General features: G+C 31.9%; 1 protein-coding gene across 1 annotated transcript in view; it reads left to right on the top strand.

The window, feature by feature from the left end:
* LOC123699377 (receptor-type tyrosine-protein phosphatase kappa) overlaps positions 1 to 18,932 on the top strand; it is a 151,270-nt gene that overhangs the window by 41,483 nt on the left and 90,855 nt on the right. The window lies entirely within an intron of this gene.

The raw sequence follows: 18,932 nt of genomic DNA, 5'->3' as shown, positions 1-18,932 counted from the left end.
TTTTAACTTTATAATATTGTGTTGAAGTTTATTTGTATAATCTTTGGGAGTTTATAATAAATTATGTTATCATAACACGAATTTAAAAAATCTGTCGACGACGACGCGTCGTAGACATAAGCTAGTAAGTATGTCGGTTGTATAGTTACCATGTTATAAATCCAAAGTCTTGAGGAGATCAAGATCTTGCTATCTTTGCGCCAGATCTTATTCACTCGAATTGGCTTCTTGAAAGATAGTATGATAATAAACAAAGTATAGAATATTTGTCTGCGCTATTACGCAAGTAGCCAGTCTCCTTAAAGATTGGTCATGAATGAATTAAAGAACATTTCTGCTTTTTTTTTGAAGTGAAACTTCTTTATCGGGGTTGGAAAAAACTTAGTGTAACATTTTTTCGTTACGCGTGACATTTTTCCGTTACGCGCCATCTTTTTCTTATCCCTACCACGCGTGATTCGATTTCTGTAAAGTTGCAAATAGTAAATTATTTATTTAAAAATAAGGTCATAAAGAAGTTTCACTTCTTACGTGTGTACACTATTTCTTCAATTCGGCTTAGTTACGTACTAAATGCTCTCAGGTCTGTTATTAAGTTTTTCATCGATAATTTAATACTAATTTCACATCACTAGACCAAAGTGAAACTTGTCGCGTTAAATTGCTTTATTTATCAGCGAACAAAAGCAGGTAAGCCGTGCTTCCGAAGCAGTGTTGGAGCGGACATTTTGTATATTTTAACTATCTTCAACAGCTATTGTTTCCCGTTGATTCATTTAAAAATAATTTATTGTGTTATGCCAATATTCCTAGAACAAATGTTGTTACTTATGATGTTAGCTATCTTGTCCTAGGAGGTTGCTGGTATTTTACAAGTAACCCTGTATAAGTAGTAATCTTAAACTACGTATGGATGAAATTAGTATTGGATTAGAAATTGTCTTACCGGCGAAACATGAAATAAATTTAAAAATTTTGTCAAAACTAATTTAATCGTGTTAAACTATCTCCCTTAAAAACGACTATCTAATGTAAAAGCTCGCTCCTTTAAACTAAGGTAAGCTGTTTGAGAATCGAACATTTTCTAGACGCAGAATTGTATTTTTAAAATAAAATGATGATGAAATAAAAATGTTTTAAACTTGTTCAGTAGGCTTGATACATCTACACAAACAACATAATATTATAGTCTCTTGAGATAATATTATAGTGTTATTCTTAATTTCCATTCACTTCATATCTTATTATTTTCATTTTGTTTATGTTTGTAATATTTAAGAATGCAATAACATATTATTATCTCTAAACCGCATTAGAAAACAAACGCAACCCACGAAATATAATGAAAATTTTAAAAGTATTTTCAACATTTTCGTGATATAAAAATTCATACTCCATTCCAGTTTGGCTAAAGGCTATTTTGTGAGCGTGCAGCTATAACTGTGAAAAATGCATCTGACACCGCAGGCGGCACTAAGCATTCGCATTTTAAACCCTTTTTACCAACTTTTACAAAAGGAAATGTATTGATTCGGGTCATTATATTTTTTGGTTTCAAGTTATAAAATGATTATACAGATTTTGCAAAAAACACACTCTACTAAAATATATTGTTAAAAATGTAATATGTAATAATATTATGTTCTAAATAAGGGATGAAGAATGGTCAATCCACTTTCAGTTCATGTCATACCTATTTTAATATGTTTTGGTAGTTTAGATAATTTATGTTTTTACCTATTTTCAAATGAACTGTTTATTTTTGGTTTATAATTATTTAATATCCCAATAAGGTAATAACGCATTATAAATAAAATATCAAAATTATCTCTCAATATAAAAAGAGAAGGCAAAGTTAATACGAAATAACACCTAACTTATAAGATTTCCACTGTATAATAAGTCAAGTTTTTTACAAAAGTACAGGCAGATATTGAACAAGTTTCTGAGCCGTTTCTTATATTGAGACTAGGTCAATTCTGAGAGACAGAAGTATGATTTCGTGTGAAATTCAAGAGCTATAAAAGTGGGGTAACATATAATTATATTAGGTATTAATATAATTCTTATATAAATAAAACGTGTTGTATTTGACTATCACTACATAGTATAAAACTAAGTCGCTTTATGTGTCCCAATGTGACTTTGTATGCTAAAATCTTTAAAATTACGAAAAGTATTTTGATGGGGTTGTTTTAAATAAATGGATTTAGTATATACTTTATTAGGTTTTAGACAAAGCGGGCGAAGCCGTGGGCGGTAAACTAGTAATATATAAAGTAAAACTCTATCTGTATTTATGTTTGGAGATACTACGATGAATTAGGGAACCAAATCTATCTTGTGGAGTCAAATAAATGTTTCTTTCTTTTCTTTCTTTCAAATATCTATAAATATTAAATACCTAATTAATATTAGGTATTTAATACTTATAGTATATTAGGTATTTAATACTTAAAGATAATTAATTATTAAACAATTTTTTTCCGTTATAATTATATACTTTGAACTTGTAAACATGTTGGTAGGTACTATTTTCCATTTATTTATTGTTTGAATTTGGATACCAATATCCTACACTGTATTATTTCAATATTATTTTGTATCGAACACTACCAACTCATATGCTAAAGCCTAAAATGGAAATATACCAAAAAACACAATCATAGAAGGAACATTTGTATTCCGAATCGCAGAACTCGTAAATTACAAAGTTCCAACACTGACGAAAACACATTTTTTATCTCGACTTGAATGAAAACGAATATGGCCGGTCGAGCGACCCGCGAATAATATATAAATCATAATATGAGTATTATCTATGTGCTAAAGGTGTATATTTTCGTATAAAAAATAATCATAAACAAAGATAGAGGAGCAAATTAATATTCACCTATACTCAAACACGTATTTATACAACTAGACTATTATAAAAGACTTTGAAAATAATTACATACGTATTTTCTTTAACGTTTGATCAATCAATTCAATTTCATATAGGTAAAGTATATATGGAATATACATTTACATAAATAACAAATTATAGAAAACAAATAATACAATTTGTTATTTCGCTACTGATTATCCGTAACATAATAGTATATTCATATAATTTCATTCGCTTAAATAAAACATTGCAAAATTCATGAAATTCTGACCCAAATATTACAAAACCAAGTCTGTACCACTTTACAGTACAAGTAATTTGCACTTCAAGTCTATCCGTACAAACTTCAAGTTATTTCGCAAACTGATGTCTTTGTACTTACCGCAGATGTTCTAGAAGTTTCGCTTACAAAATTTCTTTTAAACATTTCTTTCATCGATGAAACATATATTATCTGTACGAAAATCCCAACTCCAGTGACCTGGCTCGAATACATAAATCATTCAAAATAAATTATCTCACCCACACGTCTATGAAGTATGTAAGGATTATTTGAACATTAAGTTTTGTATATGTAATCGTACTTATATATAATACATATAATATTATAAAGCGAAAGTTTGTATGGATGTATGCATGTTTGTTACTCTTTCACGTAAAAACTACTGAACCGATTACAATGAAATTTAGCACACATATAGAGGGTAAATTGGATTAACACATAGGATAGTTTTTATCACGGAAATCCCACGGGAACGGGAACTATGCGGGTTTTCCTTTGCAAACGCGGGCGATGCCGCAGGCGGAAATTTAGTGTCTTATAAATATTTGGAGGTTATGTTTCTATACGATTGCAACGTGGTTAGTTTTATAGTAAACCCTGTATAATTGTATATTGAGAGAGTTTATAACATAATAAAGTATGAATCAATTCTTTTCCTCACACAGTAACATGATATTGATTGATGATATTGTTATTATCAATAACGTACATAAGGAACTATTATAAAGTATATAAGAGGAGATCGTGTCTATGAAGGATCGATCTGTGTGATCGGTCTGTTTGTAAGTAAGTAAGTCTGTTTATAAGTTCTGAGTTGATATCTATAACCATCTGTAAAAGTCCTTTTAAAATCGTTACTACGTGAATGATCTTATGTTGGAATAAAAGTAGAGCTAAATAATTAAACCTTCATAAAAACTGATATATTTTGATTTATACATAAAATAATATGTAGCATGTGTCAAAATATACATACCAACAAATTAAAATAAGTTCATAAAATATTAATGACATTCCACACCATATATTACGCGGCACACGTTAAAAAACTAATACATTCAAAAGCGAAGGAATGTAAAAGAAATTTCCATTCGCACGTGTAAAAAATTCATGATTAATAAATACTTTGTTAGCAATAAATGAAAGCAAGCGTTCATGCAAGGCCGCCTTTTAATCCTTTAAAGGACACAAAGCTTTTACCGTCGAGTAAGTCGTGGATATTTTTCAATTATCCCGTGTTTTTAGATTTAATATGGAAACAATGCGACGGTATACAATGTGGTACACGTGCAGAATATATTTTGCTTTATGATCAACTTTTTATGTTGTAGGTATTTATTTGTTTTTATTGGAGGTGTGTTAAGGAGAAATGTATACAGTTTTTCTTGTGTATGGATTTATGTTTTTCGCAGTAACTGAGATGTCTTAACAAACTTGATTTCCATTATGAGTTATCATAATAGAGTATTTGTTGTTTGTTTGAGAAAGAAATTCCTTTTTTTTTCAGAAAATTGTGTCTTTTTTTGCATTTATTTGACTTGATAAAATTTATTACACTGTCTATCAAAATTGTAATAAGTTATTTTCCTGTAAAAACATGCAGATAAAGTTAAATTGTATTTTGAAAGAGCCGGCTATATAAGCCGGCTTGAAAAAATGCGACAAATAAATTTTTACAATTTCTTTTTGGAGCGCGATGTTTCAAGTAATGCGTAATTTTTTTTACCAAAACTTTTTCTTTAATTTAATAAGCTAAGGCTCAGTTGCAATAATGAAAGTATATTTACTCAGTTAAAGAGAATTTTGTTGGATATTCTTTGGCACACAAAATAACAAAATTATATTTTTGCAAGAAAAGACACACACATTCTATGTTCTTACACTACACACATACACACAAAACTGGAATCGGTTTTTAAAATTACATCTCTCAATTCTTCTATTTTTGTGTTGCAGATTTAAATAGCATCTTTCATTCGTAAGTATAAATAAAGTTAATTTAACGAATTCCGTTTAAAACTCATATTAAATCGGATGTAATATGATGATTCGAATCATCAAAAGAAACTTTAAAATTTTCCACTTAAATTTCTGAAAATTTCACGAAATACGCTCAAAATTATTCGTGCAGCTTTATTAAATACGACAGCCCTCAAATTCGAAAACATCTGCTTTCCTGCAATAAAATGTAGGGCTGTACAAAACTTGTAATAAGCTGAAACTTGCATTTCTCGAACTCAGCGTCCATCGAGACTTGCTTTTTTATTCCGCTGTCAACCCTGGTTGTTAATTGGATGTGTTTTTTCATTCAGAACCGAATTTTTTGAGAATCGACTGCTTCAAAGCAATTCTGTTGACTTTTTGAATGTTTTTACGCGCTGCTACCTCCGCTTTTGGGTACTTTTTTGTTCAGTTACAATGGACCTTTATTTTCATATAAACCCGAATTTACTTAAAAATAATTTCTCTACGGTTAAACATTTCTTTTTCCTGCAGTTCTTGCCACGTTTTGATGACTTAAATTTATCCAAAAAGTTCAGCAGTTTTTGGGTGATTGAATATCATACTTGTTAATATTTTTCAAGTTATTACCATAAATGCAAGTACAAACCGCAGAAAGTTTGACAACGTTTTCTTTGAAGATAAGGAATAAAGTTACGAATAGATACAAATCGTACTAAATTTTAAGATCACAGTTTTGATTTAACTTTAATTAAAACTAAGAACTTAATTAATGATAGTTTAGATAACATTAATTTTTTATTTTTCCAAGAGACAATACAGGAAAAGTGAAATGTTAAAATTTAGCAACTAATAATATTATTGAATAAAACAAGTCGTCATTCAATGAACGCGCTACCTAGGTAGTCATTCAATTGAATAGCAGATTCAATCAGATGACGGCAACACATAATCTTTTTTTTTTTTTTTTTTTTTTTTTTTTTTTTTTTTTTTTTTTTTTTTTTTTAAGGATCACCAACATGACATACACTGATACAGAGATAAAAGCATTAAAGTAATTACAATCGTAGACATAGTGCTGTCACAATTATAGGCAACCACCACTAACAAATACAACATTAAATCCAAATCTAAGACACACAGTCTGCAGCTAACTGCAGATTAGGTAAAAAATACACATATACATAATACATAAAACATAAATCCAATTTTGACGGCAAAATAATCAAATTAATGTTAAAAGAAAACTACATTTGATCAACTGGGTTTTGGCAAAGGTTCAATCGAGAGCAATTCCTTTTTAAATTTATGTACAGTATTTGAGAAAATGTCAATAGTCTTATTATTGCCAGAAACTATATTATTATATTCTTGTTAATTTTATTTTAGTCAATGGGAAATATAATACAAATACATTTCAATTAACGTAAGCCTGTGAATGAATAGAAATAAATAAATTGAAACAGGTGATTGGATATTTTATTTTAAACTCCTTTCCTTCGCCATTAAATCAGTTCAAACTCGAATTACATTGGAGTCGTTTTTCTTCCTTTAATGTTGTCAGTTATCGTTTCAGGGTAGTGTAGATTGTCTTTATTTTAACTACGGTAAAGTAATACCTTTTGAAAAGATGCAATTTAAACGTTCAAAGACTGTACTGCGTTAGTAAAATAAAAGCATTATTACCTATAGGTAGCTAGCTAGTGCTACTAGTTATTTATTATTATTCTGTGCTATAGCGCCCTCTGCCCCACATAAGGGACATAAGCTATGTCCACACTGTGCCTTTTTTCGTTCATCAAGGGCATGCGTCACAGCGCAGTCAACAGCGCACGCAACGCATGCCCTTGACGCATGCGTTTTTGACAGTTGAAAGCACAGCGCGCGCTGCGAAAGACGTTTCCCGCGTCTGGTGGATTTCTGTGCCACAAAGCGTTCAACAACAAGATGGTGTAACCAATTTCAAAAGTCTATCGAATTTTTTTTTCAGACATATTATGTGTAAAATTTTTAAAAAGAATATCTTTATCTTCTCGTAGTTCTCTCATAATCACATTACTTCGATTATTGTAATAGCCTCGTATCCAAAACTTTCGCTTGGTTCTTTTTTTTCTGGAATTTCTTATGATCAAGTAAGCAGCACATATTCCACTGTAAAATGTTGTCGTCGCACATGTTTCCACAAGCTGACAAACTACTAATGAACTAGGTAATATATTGGCGTTGCGTTGAATTGTCGCTTTCAATATTGAATTCAATATTGAAAGCGACAAACGAAAGTTGAATAGAAAGATGAAGACGAAAGTTGAAGATGAAAGTGCATAGTGTGGACATAGCTTATAGGACAATAAGTCACTAGGTAGCTATTTATGTTTTTGATAATTTACATTTGAACAAAGTATTTAATACAGTGTGTTCGGATTCATAGTTGTGTTTTTTTTTATTATTTTACACTTACGTTTTACGACCAAACACTCAAAACATGCAAAATCTTTGAAATTTTTACTAAGTACATTGTTAAAAACAATCCATTTTAGCTTTTAGGATTTTTGACAAAACATTCCAAGGCCGAGTAAAATCGATTATTCGATATTCTGTATCGAAGCCAAGTAATAGGTTCTCGATTATTCGATATTAATTACGTTGGTCTCTGGTATTTAACGTAAGCCATTAAACCGCGAGATGAAGCTTCGATAAACAGAGATGCCTTCACACAGGATTATCGGAGATTGACTTTTAAATTACAAAATGTTAATGACATTTCAGGGTTTTACAATGGTAAATTGTGTGTGGTTTGGAATGTGTTTATTTTATAAAATACAAGCGGTCCGACCCGGCTTCGCCCGTGGTACATATTTACGTTTTATCTACATAAGAACCATCCTCGTACTTCAAGGAATATAATAAAAAAAGAATTATCGAATCGGACCACCCGTTCACGCGTGATGCCGCGGCCGTGACCAAGTAAAACGGGTTTCATTTTTGTAAATAAGTATGTTAACGGATATTCCTAGATTAAGCTACATGTTTAAATAAATAAAACGTCACATAATTAATATGAGCTCAAGCTGAGCTTAGACGTTTAAAAAATGCTCATTTACAACAAATGTGAAATGCATGGTAATCTATACTAATATTATAATCTATACTAATATTATAAAGCTGAAGAGTTTGTTTGTTTGTTGGTTTGTTTGTTTGTTTGTTTGTTTGAACGCGCTAATCTCGGGAACTACTGGTCCGATTTGAAAAATTGTTTCAGTGTTAGATAGCCCATTTATCGAGAAAGGTTATAGGCTATATATCATCACGCTACGACCAACAGGGGTGGAGCCACGGGGGAGCATTTAAAGCTTAACTAGTATGAAATAACCTCCAAGACTTGATAGCTTACGAGGTTGAAAGCTGAGCCACTTCAACTAAAATTGTAAAACTATTGATGCAGGATTGAAATCCATTCTTTATCCGAACCGCGAGGGACTGGAACATGCTTCCTGAATCTGTGTTCCCCGACGAGTGCAATTTGGGGGTTTTCAAGTGTACCTACAGTGTACCTTCTTAGGAAGCGCGCTCCATCTTATACCACATCTCAGCTTAATATCAGGCGAGATTGTGGTCAAGCGCTTCCCTATTCCCAATAAAAAAAAATATTGAAAATAATATGATTCTTAAATAGATATATTTTAAAGTCCCTAGACGTTGCAATTATCTGCTAAATTTAAGGCATTACATCGCTTATCAGCAAAACATCAAAGCTCGATTATCGATGCAATTATAAAGTTTTCCTTTCTTTAGATTTCATTGTGTATGTTTCGATTCAACTTGAATGGATTCCATTTAAACTTGTATTATACATTAAGTTTATTCCTTTAGAGTAAAAAGCGTGAAGGATTTTAAACCGAAAATATAAACATCCTTTTACTGAAACGATTTTTATTAAAAAAGAGCGTGTGCGCCAAGCAATCGTTTTAGAAGAGAAACTTCTTTGGCAAGATTCAAATGCACCAAAATCGTAACTTGAAATTTTGCTCTCATCGCGCCTAAAGAAGTTTCACGTCAAAAAATATTGTGTCGTCCTTTAAAAGGTCTTAACGTAATTATTAAATAATCGTACAAAATGCTGATGAAACAATATAAAATATACAGAAAAAAAAGCGTTATCAAATAACCCAATTTAGTATTTTAGCGGTAACATAAGAGTGATGTGACGAAAAAGACGACAGTAGTTGAATTATTAATACCCACACTTCCTGTGATAACCCCTGAGAATAAGGACCCTTTCAAACGTTACCTTTATTTCATCTAATATTATTATATTGTACTAGATTTCCGATTTTGAATTTTATTCAATTTTAATCAAAACATTTAAATACAAAAATGTACTTGTAATAATAAACATAAATCGCTAACAAAATCTTTGCCATATATTTACGAAATAGATAATACTGATGGGACAAACTTAGGTACCCCCGGGAAATCTCGTATGTTCTACAAATTTGCAGGAAAATCTCATACATTTGGCAGCGCTGAAATATTATGATTTTAACCAGAGCACCAATGGTCTGGCGTGTTTTAATAAATGCCCGAACAATTAAATTTAAATATAGATACCGCCAATCTATACTATAATATTATAAAGCTGAAGGGTTTGTTTGTTTGATTGTTTCAACGCGCTAATCTTAGGAACTACTGGTCCGATTTGAAAAAATTATTTAGGTGTTACATAGCCCATTCATCGAGGAAGGCTATATATCATCACGCTAAGACCAACAGGAGCAGAGCCACGCGGTTGAAACCGCGGAGCGCAGCTTGTATAAAATACACATAATGTTAAAAATACAAAAATAAATGATTTCTTTAATGTAAACTAAAAAAATTAATTCCATCAAGAGGTAACAATACAGAGTATGAATTAAGATTTATAATAATTATTATAGTTGTTATCGTACAATTATAGGTATAATGTTATTACTTACTAGCTTCCGCCCGCGACTCCGTCCGCACGGATGTCGGTCTTTGCGTGGATGGTTTATTTCTCCATTTTGAGTAACTCGGACAATGACATCTTATAAATATCTATTGGTGTGATTGGACCCAAATACGGCTAGGTCTATAATAATACGCAACGTGTGTTCGCGGTACCTACTACAGAACAACGTCTATGGATAACTGAAAAATTGAGATTAATTTTTTTTCTACGTATTTTTCCAGGATAAAAAGTATCCTATTTTACGCCCAGGATAATAAGGTATAATTATACCAAGTTTCATCGAAATCGAACCGGTAGTTTTCACGTGATGTCTTCACATACAGACAGACAGACAGATAGACAGACAGACAGACAGACAAAAATTTTTTTAATCACATATTTGGGTTTGGTATCGATCCAGTAACACGCTAGTTATTTTTTCAATATTTTCAATGTACAGAATTGACCCTTCTACAGATTTATTATATGTATATAGATTAGTTTTACCTTTAAAAACAGTCGCTCTATAGTTTCACTCTACAAAACACTGCTTATCTAATACTGAATTATTTTCACACACACATACAAACTATCCTAATTTCAGTGCATTATCCTAGTATAATACCAAAATAAATAATACTGTACAGGTGTCAACTCGAGTGTAAAACACAAAATTACCCTCCACAGTGAGTTGTGACCTGCTTTTCAAAACTTTTATACTGTCAGCGACATTTTGTTTATTTTTAGTCGCATAAGATGATTTTGTGTGAGGTCAATGACAGGGTTTTAAATGTTTGGCATTTATTATTTTAAATCTTGAAGTTAAGGAATAGTCGGACCTTTATCAAGTAGATTAGATAATTCTGCCCTGATAACAAAGAATGCAGTAATCGACATTTTTGGGATTTTTACTTTTTCCAAGAAATGGGATCCCAAGGGGTTTATTAACATGAAAAAAAAAAATAATTTCATAAAAAAAGTACCCGGAAGTATGTTTTTTAGCTAACGATTTTTGCAGTACTTACATGAAAACTATATCAATGATAAGAAAAAGCGCCGTATTAAACATGTGCTAAAAAATAATGCGGTTCTTGTTAAGATACGCTAAAACAAAGTGCAGTAATAGCCATTACTGTAGCATTTTATTCTAGTGTCTGTAGACCAATTGCTACGTCAAAACGCAGTTCTCCACATTACTGCATTTGTGTGTAGTAAAAGCACAGGTAAAAGTTCGCGAGATCGTAACCGTACGATACAGTGCTGCGTTTTGTTGAAGCAAATCGTCGTCGTTCGGTGAAGTGAGACGTGCGGCACGTGTGCTGCTCCTGCGCGCTGTTTGTTTTTTAAGTCATGTACATGTCAGTTTAACTGATGTTAAAATAAATGTTGTCTTAATAAAACTTAATTTTCTTCTACAAATTGTTTAATTTTAATATCCCCGCAGTAGGTTTCAACCGTAGAGCATTTTTTTTAAATCTGTGTAAAAGTGAGAAGATATTATGTGTACATCTACTTAGCCCCGGACATTAAAAACCTGTATCAAATACTAAAAAATAACGCAGTAATCAACATGCGCTAGAACATAATGCAGTAATGAGCGCAAGTACTGTATTTAGACTTAGTGTCCTGTGATTTTCACATGGCCTGATGCTAAACCTAAACGCAATAATACGCATTATTAATGGATATACTAATTTATGAAATATAAGATAATTATCTTTGTAAAGCTTGTATTTTTTCCAATTTTATTGATAGATTTCAAGGGCTATAAAATATAAACATCTTCCTCAAATATGTAAAAATGTCTTTCCCGCGTTTATCTCAAAAACGCCATTTTGCGATTACTGCATTCTTAGTTATCGCGGCAGAATTATTAGAGAGCGTTTCATATAACATTTTTGGATATTTCTCGTTTTATTTTTAAAAAGTTATTATTGTCATTTTACTCATTAGGTATAGTACTTTCAATATCAGTTTAAAGTTTTTTGATATCTGTAATAGTTACGGAATAGTCGCCTGTGCGCTCTTAACGTTTACACCCTGTATAAAAATGAAACCCGTTTTCCTTGATCACGGCATCACGTGTGAACGGGTGGACCGATTGCGATAATTATTTTATTATATTATGTTCCTTGATGTACGAGGATGGTTCTTATGTAGATAAAACGTAAATATGTACCACGGGCGAAGCTAGGGCGGACCGCTAGTGAGTTAATAAAATGATGTTAATAGATATTGTGTTTTTACTACATTTTTTTACAATTTTATATAACTAACGATACTTAAATATCCATTAGGCCCACAAGCTATTTTCCAGAGACTTAATAAAAAGGTCAAGGGAATTTACCTACACCCTTGTCCCTGATTTAAAATCGACTGGTGCTCCTTATCTAAAAACGGTACAAAATGATAAAATTTTTAAACGTTTTTCTTCATTTTAGGTTCCACGAAATATTTAATATTTCTGTATTTTTTATCAAAACTATCTCTCTGTAACGAAAATTGATACAGATATGAACGTTTCGAATAAAAAATGTAGATTTTTTTCAGGTCCTACATGTATATTTTAATTCTAACCTATATGTGTTAACAGCTAACCAAAACATGAGTAATAGTTAACATGAAATTGTCTACAAGTTAATTAGAAAATTAGTACAATTAATAAGACTCAAATTATTGTATAAAGAAATATATTATGATGGTTCATTTTAAAGACTAATTTGTATCTAATGATAACATAATATCAGACCGTTTACAAAGCTCGAACACGGCTTCATGCCTATCAAAATTTGAACAAAACAGATAACTTTCGCACACAATTTCGTGAAGTCAAATAATAACTTCATCTCCCGGCCTCACATATCTAAATACGTAGAATGGAATTCATAAGGCTTGCGATCAAAGCGCTGACGCGGTCACTCCAAACGACATTACAGGAGTCACTGAAAGGTCTACCGGCCGGCTCATTCATTCCGTGTGTTTACGTGTTTGAATTTGGAATGCTTTCTGATAATGGCGGGAAAGCCGTACTCGAAATTTGTAAGTAGCCAGTCTGTTTTCAGCATTCCATTCTGTTTTTAAAATTATTATAAACCTTTGTTTTATCGAATCTGTGGACTCTTATTCTGAGCTGCTGGAGATCAGGGAAGTTAAAAAAAAACAAAGACAATCCAAAGAGGTTATAGAATTTAAGATTAATGACATTTCGTTAATCGCTCGTTAAAAATGCGTGAACATTACCCAAGAGACTTTATTTGCGAATGGCAGTGACAAATGTCCACAGATGTGGTTTTGGATTATTATATTACGTGTTTTATCACCGTCTTATATCAGAGCCATGACCTAGATTTGTATTAGTTCTTTGAACAGTGAAAGGGATTAACGTGATCAATCTTGCGAGATCTGGAAGCTTCGAGAAGTAGGTGTTTTTGGTAAATGGAGGCATATAACAAAGGTCGGTTCGCCCTGGGAATACAGGAAAACTGATTTAGATTATTGAACGTATTTACCAGATATGTAGAGCTATATTTCAAAGCCTATTTAGACGAGTTAGTAGCCAGATTATGAATTTAATAAAATGGAACCTATATTGGTCTATCACTACTTAAAATTTTATCAAAATCTGCCCAGTGGATTTTACGTTTTTGACGTACGTACAAACATACAATCAGACGAGCAGAAAAAAAATACTAAGAATTCTATTATAAAACAAATATTGCGTAGAAAAAACCCTCTACAGACAGATATAGCATAGCATCTAAGAATTTGATACATTGTGACTCCTTTGCTGGCTCAATAAATGCTGTCAGTCAATTATTTTCGTTCAAAGATCAAAGCTTGCTCGAAAGACAATATACTCAGGAAGTTGAAATATTTTATTTGGTTGGTTATGTATCAGTATGGTTATTATTTATTTCACACACTTATTTACGGTTTTAATGTTTGCTGTAAATTCGTGTTTTCTTCTCTAGCTTCGCGTAGCCGGCATATACCTCTTCTCTAATCTGCTGGTGGCAAAGTTGGGCGGGTTGCTTGTTATGGGTGTACACTGTACAGTGTACAGTGTACATAATATAGAGTTTTAAGAATTTATATATTTGAAAAAAAAATGCGTCTGGAATTTTATAAGTATTTTTTACGTACTCAGCGTATGCAAAACTATAACCTCCTTTGAGCTTAGCATTTAATATATATTTATAATTGGATCACGTGTATTAGCTGCTATTTAAAAGAAACAAAACATATAATATAACAATACCAAACACAAAAATACAAATAATTAAAAGTTCTCGAGGTTTATTTGATGTGAGAACAATAGAAAGGCTTGATTGAAGATACAACACGCTTTCCGTCGAGAAGTGGCTCTAGTTGGCTTTTATAGACCGTTTGACCTAATAATGCTGACTCTAATAAAGATTTTTGGTTATATAAGACGGAAAACAACTGAAATAGAACTATTGACTAATTGTTGGGATTGCTGAGTAAATCTTTTTTTTAGAGGACTTTAACGATGTTTTCAGCCAAAAATATTTATAAGATAGTTTTAATTATAATATGTATGAAATGTTTTCGCTCTCACTTCGCTTCTAGTGTGTATGAAGGCTTTGTTTTAATACTGAAAGATATTCTAATGGTTTAATTTCATATCGGCCATAGAGACAATACTCTTGTTCAAAAAATAGGGAGTATCATTTTTATACGAATAGACAGGTTTTTGAATGGCAAATTTGAAGTACCTACTTAATTGAAAAAGGCTTAATATCATACGAAAGCTATAACGTTCATTATTTATGTTACAAATAGATTATGGAAAAGAAGATAATAAAATGATGTCTGATTCAAATTATTACCCTTCTTACTGGTTTCCTTTAAAAGAACACGAAAAGAATAAAACAAAGGTTAAGATATAAAGCCATTTTTATTAAGCACCCCATTCATTAAAACCAATTTATCTTTCCATAACAGAAGTATAACGAGAATGAGACAGGACCTTTAGCAGGATATTGAGTAAAGCAGTCTTTGTGGCTCAAATAAACATCCATTATTTTGATTCGATCTTATCTCTTTGACAATGTATTATTTTCGGCCAAGTTTTCGGCCAAGGAAATAATGTCGGCCATATTTAATAAGGATTTAGGCTGCCTGTCAACTTTCTTGCGAATTGCCAAGTATGTATATTAATTCTGTTATTTCAAACAAGGCTTAAGAGCGTGATTCAAAGTACTCCTTGAACTTGTTATAAAGCTGTTTTTAAGGAAAAATTATTTGATAACCTATATCAGATACGATAGAAGCAGGCCTTGCAAAAAAAACCACTCAATTGGCGGAATTTTTATTTGCTTACTTGGCATTATATTTTATATTGAAGATAATGATATTATTACGCAATTTTCCTCTTGTTTGTATCCTTATAATGTACAGAGAATGTTTTAATTATACATAATATAGTCAACAAAATTGTATACGCTCTTTTAAAAACCTAGTAAGTTGAATAGATATTGAACAATCAGGTTTTAATAATAAATATATACAAACGATATTTTTTATTTTGATAAAATATTCGTTCTTAATAATACGTAGCGTTAGAGTATATTATATTCATTGGTAATAGGGCACACCATTTTATTTATTTAGCAATAACCTAGAGGTATGTTTTCACATTTCATTGATTATTTACAGATTTCAGAACATGCAAATTCCGTTGTGTATTGCTCTTACAATAAAATATGTATAATATGGTATTATCTTACGTAACGAGTAACTTCTCAATGAATTTATTATACATAAAAACCTTTCACAATCTATGTGAATATTTAAAATGTAGGTATGTAATATTCATAAACTTTAAAATCCACATAGGTCGAAATTTTGGACCAGTATGTGTAAAAGTAATATTTATTTTTGTGTTTTATTTTCCTATTTCACTTGCCCAACGACTGAATCTATGTTTTTTGTTTGTCTCATTTGTCTCCACTTGTAGAAATACAATAAAAATTACAATTACAAAAATTTTACAATTACAGTAAAAACATTGAAAAACTTACAATTAACGTCCATTCGAAGCCAGGGCGAGAAACTAGTATCACACATTTCTCGGATCTGTCACTGCACCTTGTCAATATTCGAGATTAATGGCTTCGATTACGAAATTAATCAGCTTATACGAGACTGAAATATTACAGCCTCTAAAGATATTGGGATTCGAATCAATGAAAACGTCGTTAACTTTATGATCTCCTAATGGGTATTGAATCAGTTCTTCGTTTAAATTCTAGTCCTTTATCCATTTTTCGTACTCACTAACATAGTATAAACCAAAGTCGCTTTCTCTGTCTCTATGTATACTTAAATCTTTAAAACTACGCAATGGATTTTGATGCGGTTTAATTTATAAAAGTACTAGCTTTCCGCCCGCGGCTTCGCCCGCTTTGTCCGAAACCTAATAAATTATGTACTAAAACCATCACTAAAACCTTTCTCTTGAATCGCTCTATCCACCTATTGGCCGCATCAAATCATCATCCGAGATTTAAGCATACATAGGGACAGAGTAAGCGACTTTGTTTTATATTATGTAGTGAATAGTGATAATTTTTCTCAGCATTATTATTACGGATAGAAAATATCTATCTACAATGTGACGCCTACGACGAATCGTACGTCAGAAGATTATTTATTTACAGGATTATTATATTGTTTACGGTCTTGTTTGTTTTATTTAGTAAACACTTGATCAAAATAGCTTTATATATTGATAATTTATAATTACTTACTTATTTCAATAATTATCGAAACGTAATTTTAATCAATACCCATCATACCCCACCTCTTCGTATTACAAAAAATCAGGTCTCATTATTACAAAAAATCAGGTCTATTGATTGATTGATTGTAATTATGTTAAGGAATAATTGATTGTAATTATGTTAAGGTATAATCTATTATTCCTTAACATAATTACAATCAATCATTATTAAGGAGGTGAGCAGTGGTGGCTCAGTGGTGAGACCTCGGACTTCGAATCGATAAGTGCGGGGTTCGAGACCAGGCGAGCGCGCAGGAATTAAATTGATTTTTCAATTTATCTGCGCATGTTGTAACATCACCACTGCTCGAACGGTGAAGGAAAACATCGTGAGGAAACCGACATGTCGAAGAATTAAAAAGTTCGACGACATGTGTCATCCGCCAACACGCACTTGGCCAGCGCGGTGGATTATGGCCTGTACCCTCATAGGAGGCCCGTGTCCCAGCAGTGGGAACGTTTATGGGCTGATGATGATGATGATTATTATTATTATTAAGGAATAATAGATTTAAAAAAGAGTTTAAGTAGTTAAGGTAATTGATTTTCTGATATTTCTAATGCAATATCAATTCATCTATCCGTAATGACGACATTGCCTCGCGGTGGTTAGTACGATTATATATGTGATTTTTGTAGTACTAGGACAAATCACAGAAAATAACCATCCCACCATTCAAAATATATTGAAACCAGTTTAAAACACCAGTAAAATAACTTTCTCTCAAATAAAATATTCCGCTGATCTTAGATTATCGAAGCAAACCCTATTAATCTAGATTAATCGTTCTTTAATGTGGTGCTAACGGAATGTAATAGTTTACAATAAACAGAGGCATCTGTTAACGCTATCACTACCACGCAATGTGGTTTATAACGTCCGTGGTCATTTTATGAAGATATCGCGTTTATGAGGGGAAAAATTATAGGTGTAAGGTGTTTGGGCGGATTGTGGAGTTTAGGGCGGCAAGCAATAAAGTTATTTTTCTTGAGAAATATATAGAATTTTCTAGTCGTGTCAATGCGAAATCTATAGGTACTTATAATTTTATATAGCTGAAGAGTTTGTTTATTTGAACGCGCTTATCTCAGGAAATACTCGTCCGATTTGAAAAAAACAATAAATGCGGGTCAAACTGCGGGGCACAGCTATTGTAATGTAAATTAAAACAGACTAGTGTTATACGAAATATCTTCAGCTTCAAATACTTTAAATTTTGATGAAATCGTGATGACAAGTACCTACATTGTTCGAATAGGGAGCCCCGTTTCTGCTGAGAGAAACAAAAGCCAATTTGTTCCGGCATAATTTAACGGACTCAATTTTATTTCACAATTTTAGTAAAATACTTTTTCGTTGAAAAGATTAAGAAGTACTGCATTATTATTAACAAAAGCCGTCGTGCCAAGCCGATGAAAAGACGAAAACAACTTGAGAAATTCTAGGAAACAAGATGACATAAATAAACACTTAATGAGGGTAGTTTTAATTAAGTTTCATCGACGTGTCATTTCGTTTGCAAGATAAGTAGGTCGAACTCCCGTTAACGCCATGTTTTATGCATACTGTATATAACTTTAGAACACTTAGCAAACTAAAATATTCTCACGGTCCAAATGCAGAAGTATTTCGCGATAAAATCTTGAATAATGCCAACAACCAACGCAAATAGAGGAAATTAATTTGAAAGGAAACTCTTACCGCTTTCCAATGCAAAGAGGTAAAATATTAAATTCCTTATTAGGAAATATTAATAATGGTTTCTTTTGATGTCAATATTGAGGAAATTGATAAACATCCTTAGAGCTTTTGAGTTCAAGTATTTAATCCCTAAAAAATGTATGATTTTAGGCCGGTTGCAGAGCTTCACCGACCGTCAGTGCGTACCATCGGTCCTGACGATACGCATCAACAATGTGTATGACTATGACACTAATGCGCATGACAATACGCGTGCGTATGGTCGGTCTAGCTATGAACGGTTTTATGAATTTCAATACATATTACAAGCGTGACTAACGTAGGCAC

This window comes from Colias croceus, chromosome 17 (genome assembly GCF_905220415.1).
Source record: "Colias croceus chromosome 17, ilColCroc2.1".
Taxonomy (NCBI): domain Eukaryota; kingdom Metazoa; phylum Arthropoda; class Insecta; order Lepidoptera; family Pieridae; genus Colias; species Colias croceus.
Note: the sequence above shows the minus strand (reverse complement) of the source record. Positions and strands in the feature narration are given on the sequence as shown.